The sequence below is a fragment of the Crocuta crocuta genome, unplaced genomic scaffold (genome assembly GCF_008692635.1).
Source record: "Crocuta crocuta isolate KB4526 unplaced genomic scaffold, BGI_CrCroc_1.0 scaffold123, whole genome shotgun sequence".
Taxonomy (NCBI): Eukaryota; Metazoa; Chordata; class Mammalia; order Carnivora; family Hyaenidae; genus Crocuta; species Crocuta crocuta.
The window spans coordinates 1,403,885-1,411,812 of record NW_027528865.1 but is presented as its reverse complement, the minus strand read 5'-3'; the positions used below and the strand labels follow the sequence as shown (position 1 = coordinate 1,411,812).

Here is a 7,928-nt window from a genome sequence, read left to right as displayed (position 1 = left end):
AACCAGACAGAACACTTTTGAGGACAAAACTTGGATTTAAGTCTCCATATCCCTTAAAGTAGCAGGGACCGCATTCCAGAAATCAGCATCTGAAAATATACTCTTGTGTGTACAAAGAAGTTACTGCGATGGGTGAGACAGAGAGCTTGAAATGAAAACTGTTTCAGAAAGTCTCAAGAGCAACAGAGGTCCATGTGTAATAAATATTTATTCAGTGGCCTTAAAAATTGTATGAACTCATCCCTCAAATCACATCTGTTTGAACTTGATTTTACTCTTCTGGTTAATATGCCTTTTCAAATCCTGCTTCCAATTTAGGACAGGAATGGAAAGAGGCGTGTTTCCAGTTCTGTTTAGGGGCCAATTCCGGCCCAGCAGAAAGCTCCTAATCCCACGGATCTAATTTAGAAGAGGTAGGAGCGGCTTCTAGGGTTTCCAGATACACCACCTCATCCTGGCAAGCACTTGTGTATTCCACATGGCCATTCGTCAGCCTGCCTTCCAGGCGGGGTCCAAGAGCAAGCCGAGGCTTCACCACTCCTCCAGTAGTGGAAGAAGCACGTCTGAAGACTGGCCGGTTTGGGGGGGGAACAAGATCCCCACGGGCCCGTGGGTAGCGCAGAAATACACTTCTCAAGAACACCAGTCAGAGAAAACCATTGTCCGCCCGACATGCGGTCTTCTGTGTGGTGCACATGGGCTGCTGCTGGTCTGGAGGTGGGAGGGTAAGTCCCGGCTCCTTGTTCAGTGCCCACACTGAGCCAGCCTCCGTTCCCCCCACCGTAAGGTGAGAGAGCCCACCTACAGATCCTTGTCCGTTCAACGTTTTGATCGGCAAATCCAGCCCTTCAGGAATGAGAGGCTCTTCTCCAGCGCTTTCTCCAGTCTCTAGACAAAGCAAATCCAATCCACCGAGACCTACAGAGAACAGAAAGGCAGAGGAAGGATGAATTTGCTCTTTCTGCTTGAGCTGGAGCCCTCAGATTGGAGCCCCTGGCTCCCAGGTGTTCAGACCTGGACAAGAACTCACATCACTGTGCACCCTACCCCAATTCTTGGGCCTTTGGACTTGGACTGGATTATAGAATCAGCTTTCCTGGGTCTCCAGCTTGCAGATGGCAAATTGTGAGATAGCTCAACCTCCATAATTGTATACACCAATTCCGATAATAAATCTGTTCATGTCTGTCTATGTATCTATTTTCTGTCTGTCTATCTATCTATCTACCTATCACCTATCTATCTATCATCTATTATCTATCATCTCCTATTGGCTCTCTAGGGAATCCCGACTAATATAGGTGGTCAACCAGAATTTCTTAGCCATTGGCCATAACTTCATCATGCATCCAGTCAATGCTCAAATAATTCTATTGTAAATCTAAAATAAGTAACGATGATGACAGTGTATCTTATGATAACCTACACATTTGCACACTTCTTTAATCTACCACTTACATGGAACAAATGCACTCATTTCCAAATGGTACCATTCAGAAAGTTGATCATTTTTAAATTAGCCTGTGCCTCTTGTTTGAGAGAAAAATAAGCTAGTTTTTCTAATCTCTTGTCTACAAGGGCTGATCAGATCTACTGTCATAATTGGAGCAACAGAGGATTCAGGAATTATCTGGCTTAATCCCAGAGCTGGTTGGGCTGATATGTTCCATTCAATTATGTTTTGCATGAAAATAAGAGCCTCTATTTGGATAGACTGGGGCCTCACAGAGCTCTTTTCTTTCTAGGAGTGGACTCGCCCTGGGTGGTTCCTGGGCGAGGGAGCAAGGAGGGTTGGAAAAGCACTGGCCCCTGGTCAGCAGATCCAGAGATGGGCTGGTTTTGTATGACAGAGCATAGTCAACACATAGATGCTCGCTTCAGTTAGGATTCAGGAGGGAATCATTAGCATGTGCTGAGGACCGTGGTATGCTCTTCATGATATGAGGGACAGAAGTGTAGAAAAACAAACCAACAGCTCACGGTCCACTCACTTTAAGCTAACCACAAGAGCACGTGGCTCCTTCACTGCCAAATGACATTATTGATGCATGTGCACGGTGCAGTTGTGAGGTCATGCACACAGATTGCACCATGCAGAGCCTGGCACGTAGGAAGGACTCCATAAATTGTTTAAATAGTCAACTGGTCTCTGTCCATCTGAAAATATGCCCTTCAAATGTGGGTAAACTCATTCTCACAAAATTTCGGATGTATACTTGGAATAGTTCAGATTCAAATGTATGCCGTGTGATTCGTTGAGGCCAACACACAGGTGTCTGGGATGAGACCTAAATGAGGTAGAACAGGGATCTGAAAACTGCAATCTGGGGACCCAATGTAGCCTAATGTTTGTTTTTTTATAAATAAAGTTTTATTAGAACACAGGCACACTTGCTTGCTGGCACATTGTCTACGGCTGCTTTTGAGCCACATTGTAGAGTTGAGGACTTATGGTGGTTTGTCCATTGGCACTCACGGCCCCTTAGAGACAGCTTGCTGACCACACTATGGTACAAGTGAGACTGGAGTGGAGTGAAAAGTGGGGTTGCTGCTAACTGGGGAAACTCCCCACAGGCTAAACCCCAATGAACAGACATGTAAATGGGAGTTATAATCGTAGGGTCCCAGACCTTCCATCTGTCGGTGGTGACTGGTGTCCCAGGATTTCCTCAGTTGGTTGGCTCCACACAGTGTGTTTCACAAAGGGTGAGAAGCAGAAAGGATTTAGTAACTTAACAATAGTCAGTGCATGTTTTCATTGATCCTATTGTCCTTGGCGTATTGAGCACCCGGGGAGCGCTAGTTTCTGGGAACATAGCAGGGAGCAAAATCAAGTTTCTCCTCCCATGGAATTCACATTTCACAAGGGTGAAAGTTACAAATATACACCTTAAGAGCCCGAAGCATATAAGAGCATGTTTCAGTGTAGGAAGAATTCATCAGGGGTAGTGCGTTAAGACATGGAGGTTCTATTTAAGGAAGATGTCTCTGCAGAGGGGACATTTGAGGAAAGGGGAAATGAGCCTTGCAAATGGGGTGGGAAGTTGTTCCAGACAGAAGGAGCAGCAGGCTCAAATGCATAAATTGAGAAGCTATTTATTATATCTGAGAAATAAGATCGGTACCATTATAGCGCATTGAGCAAGGGGGTGAATAGTGAAGGGATACAGATTTATATTGACCAAGGAATTAGGAATGGGGCTTATGCTTTGCTTTAAGAACAATGGAACCCTTGGGACTATTTGTGTTTCAAAAGGATCACCTTTGGCTAAGCTTGGAGACTAGACCATATGATTCAATATAACCCACCCTCAGGAATAATGGAAGACTCTTGAATCATGAGTTGTCTGAGCACACTGTATATGTGCAAAGCACACTTCTCACTATGGCTTAATACGTTCTATGACTTTCCCAGCTTTCACATAGGATGGAGACAGCTGGAAAGAACATTACTTCCATTCATAAGAATAAAAAAAGGGATGCCTGGGTGGCTCAGTTGATCAAACATCCGACTCTTGACTTTGTCTCAGGTCATGATCTCATGGTTCATGAGATTGAGCCCTGTCTCGGACTCTGTGCTGACAAAGTGGAGCCTGTTTGAGATTCTCTCCCTCCCTCTCTCTCTGCCCCTATCCCACTTGTGCTCTCTAGCTCTCTCTCAAAATAAATAACTAAACTTTTAAAAATAAGAAAAAATAAAAACCATCTACAAAGTCATGGCTCCACTTGAATCCATCACAGAACTGAGATTGTAAGGCAACCAAGCAGCTTAAAATCCAAGAGGTGGAAGAGCAAACCAAAGGAAGATGGCTTATGAACACTGATCTACCTGGGACAGACCACAGGAGTCAGATGGGCTGCTGCATATGCAGCCAAGTAGAAGTGAGTTAAAAATGTTCAGTGAATTCATGCAAAAACCAAATAACCCAGTTAAGAAATGGGCAGAAGTCATAAATAGACACTATTCTGAAGAAGACATCCAGATGGCTAATAGACACATGAAAAGATGCTCAACATCACTCATCACCAGGGAAACACAAATCAAAACCGTGATGAGATATCACTTCACACCTGTCAGAATGGCTAAAATTAACAACACAGGAAACAATAGGTGTTGGTGAGGATGCAGAGAAAGGGGGACCTTCTTTCATTGTTGCTGGGAATGCAAACTGGTGTAGCCGCTCTGGAGAACAGTATGGAGGTTCCTCAGAAAACTAAAAACAGAACTACCCTATGATTCAGTAATGGCATTACTATGTATTTATCCAAAAGATACAAAAATACAGAGTTGAAGGGGTGCATGCACCCCAGTGTTTACAGTAGCATTATCACCAATAACCAAACTATGGAAAGAGCCCAAATGGCCATTGACTGTTGAATGGATAAAGATGTGGTGTATACACAATGGACTATTACTCAGCCCTCAAAGAGTCATCAAAAAGAATAGAGTCTTGCTATTTGCAGTGCCATGGATGGAGCTAGGAGGTATTATGCCAAGTGAGGTAAATCCAACAGAGAAAGACAAATACCACGATTTCACTCACATGTGGAATTTAAGAAACAAAACAGAGGACTGTTTTGGGGGAGAGAGAAAAGGGGGAAACAAACCACAAGAGACTCTTGGTGATAGAGAACAAACTGAGGGTTGATGGAGGGAGGTGGGTGGGGGATGGGCTAAATGTGGGATGGGTACTAAGGAGGGCACTTGTTGTGATGAGCACGGGGAGTTGTATGTAAGTGATGAATCACTGAATTCTACTCCTGAAACCAATATTGCACTGTATGTTGACTAGCTAAAATTAAAAATATATATATATATTTGTTCAGTGAATTGCTGAAGGCCAAGTGTAGAATAGTCTGAGAGTGTAGATCCCCTAGGGGCTGCAGACATAAGGGGAGGGCATCCACTTACAGAGTTTTTTTCCACTGACCTCCACCTGGAGCTCAGGAGAAAGAGTGAGGGTAAGAGGCTAGAGAGAAACCCTCTTGGTGCAGCGGTCTGCAGAAGTGGAATGCATGCCATGGATGGGGGGCAGCACCTAGTCCTGTCTGAACTCTCCTGCCTCAAAGAACAAAAGTCTTAAGATGCTGGGGGAGGAGAAGCAGACCCTGGTAATGCTTGGATATAGATGGAGACTCACTGTGGTTGGGAGGAAGGGAAAGAAGTTGCTGTCCCTGGAGAAGTGGCAGGAATCCATCACAGGGACAGATCATAATGGGTTTCCTGGTGCTAAGAGAGAGGGAGGACTTCTGAGGAATCCCCATCCCCCAAACCCAGGGACACAGCACCTTTCTAAGACTATTGTTGGACCAGAAAGTCATAGAGCTGCCTCTCAATCCCAGGCTAGTAAGCACAGAGGAATCAGCAATAGGAGTCCTCAATGGGCGCTAGCCGGGGGAGGAATAGAGACCCTTTCTGAGGCACTGGCATCCAGGGAAATAAAGCTGAGGGTGCAGGAATATCACTAAGAAAAGCCCTCTGGCAAACCAACCCTCACCTGAAATACAAGATGATACAGAGGAATTTGAAGCCAATAACCACAGTAATAACAAAACCCAAACCAAGCTCAATTCCTAGCTAGACTGGCTAAGTACCGCCATGCTAACAGTCCAGCAGAGGAAGGAGCCTGCCACCTCCAAACATAAGTCCTATTTATCTCAATGTCTGTCATCTTACGTATGACATGCAGGGGTACCAAGCATACAGGTGTAAACCAGAAGTAATGAGACCAACAAAAGCTCTGCCAAGAGACAAAATAATCAATACAAGTAGGCTCAGGAGCGGCTCCAATGTTGGAAATCTAAGTGATTTAAAGCCATAAAAATGATGGAGGCCTTGCAGATGCCCCCGCCACCAGGAGCCACCCACACTGCCTAGCCATGGTCGACTCCACCATGTTCTCTGACTTCGCCATGGAGGATGAGTCCTTGGGCCAGGTCTCCTTTGAATTGTTTGCAGACAAAGTTCCAAAGGCAGCAGGAAACTTTCATGCTCTGAGCACTAGGGAGAAAGGATTTGGTTGTAAAGATTTCTGCTTTCACAGGACTATTCCCGGATTTATGTGCCAGGGTGGTGACTGGCAGCAAGGTCATCTATGGGGAGAAGTTTGATGATGGTGAGAATTTTACCCTGAAGCACACGGGTCCCGGCGTCTTGTCCCCAGCGATTGCTGAATCCAACTCAAATAGTTCCCAGTTTTTTGTTTGCACTAGCAGGACTGAGTGCTTGGAGGGCAAGCATGTGGTCTTTGGCAAGGACATGGATATTGTGGGAGCCATGGAGTGCTTTGGGTCCAGGAATGGCAAGACCAGAAAGAAGATTGCCATGGCTGACTGTGGACAAAACTAATACATTTGACTCGTGTTTTATCTTAACTACCAGACCGTTCCTTCTGTAGCTCAGGAGAGCCCCCCTCTGCCCTCAAAATTCCCTATCATCTTTGTGTTCTTGCTGGGTTCTATGGGTTCCATGTTTTCCTTATTCCCCTCCAAGTCTACCTGGATTGCAGAGTTAAGTGTATGATTATGACATAAAAACTGAACACTGCCACCCACAACGAATAGCCATGATAGATACACCGAAAGTTTTAGAAGAGAAGGAAGACAAAATGCCGGGACAGTTGGGGGATTTCAGTAGAGAGATTATAAATATAAGTCATGGTAATAGAGATAAAGACTTCTTTGAATGAACTTATCAGTAGACTCAAAAACACATCAGGAGGAAATATCAGTAAATTTGAAGATAGGTCAGTAGAAAACACCTAAACTGAAACAGAAAGAGAAAAAAAAGAGCGTGGGAGGGAAGTACAGAACACCTCAGGACTCTGGAACAAGATCAAATTGTCTAATAGAGGCAGATGCTCAATTCCAGAGGGAAGAGAGAGACAGAATGTGGCACAGGAAGTACTTGAAGAGACAATGACTGATAATTTCCAAATATAAATAAACATATAAAATGACAGATTCAAGAAGCTCAGAGATCTTCACACATGATACATGCAAAACAAACAGAAAAGCACAAAAAAAGGAAATGCTTACACATAGCGTATTTATACTAACGAGAAATAGAAAATTTTGAAGGAATCTAGAGAAAAAAAATCATACTATATAAGGAGGGGAAAAGGTAAAAATGCAGAGGATTTCTTATGAGAAACAATACAAGCCAGAAAATCACAGAGTGAAATCTCTAAAGAGCTGAATAAATTATCAACCCAGAGTTCCATACTTAGTATAGGTATCTTTCAATAATAAAGGAGAAACACATTTCTCCCCCAGACAAAGAACTTAGGGAATTTACTGCCAGCTGTCTTAAAGTAAAATACGTGTTACAGGAAGTTTTCAGAAAAAAGGAATATGATACAGAAACCTGGGTCTACAGAAAGAAATCAAGGTCTCCAGAAATGGTGAAAAAGAACATAACTATGGAATACTAGTTTAAGCACCCTAAAGGATAAACGGCTGCCAACAGTAAGGTCAGAAGCACATGTTCACGTAAAAGATATGACAGAAGCACGAAAGATGGGGGGCAGAAACTGGAATTATGGAGCCATAAGGTTCTTGCACCCACAGAGTTTCATGTTACTAGAAGGTAGACTATATTTAATTACAAGTGTATATTGCAGGGGCACCTGGATGGCTCAGTCGGTTAGGCGCCCAACACTTGATTTACTCAGACAGATCATGATCTCACGGTTCGTGAAGTTGAGCCTCACGTAGGGCTCTGCGCTAACAGCATGAAGCCTGCTTGGGATTCTCGCTCTTCCTCTCTCTCTGCCCCTCCCCTGCTTGCATTCTCTCTATCTCTCTCCAAATATATAAATAAACTTTAAAAAATTTAAGAAAAAAAGTGTATATTGCCACCCCTGGGGGAACCACTAAAACTTCTTAATGAGAAGTATAAAAGGCAAACTGTGTGATGCAGCCCTGGG

At 43.9% G+C, this 7,928-nt stretch overlaps 1 pseudogene; it reads left to right on the top strand.

Moving 5' to 3' along the window:
- Positions 1-5,880: 5,880 nt before the first annotated feature.
- On the top strand, positions 5,881-6,349 carry LOC144225123 (peptidyl-prolyl cis-trans isomerase A pseudogene; annotated as a pseudogene).
- Positions 6,350-7,928: the final 1,579 nt, after the last annotated feature.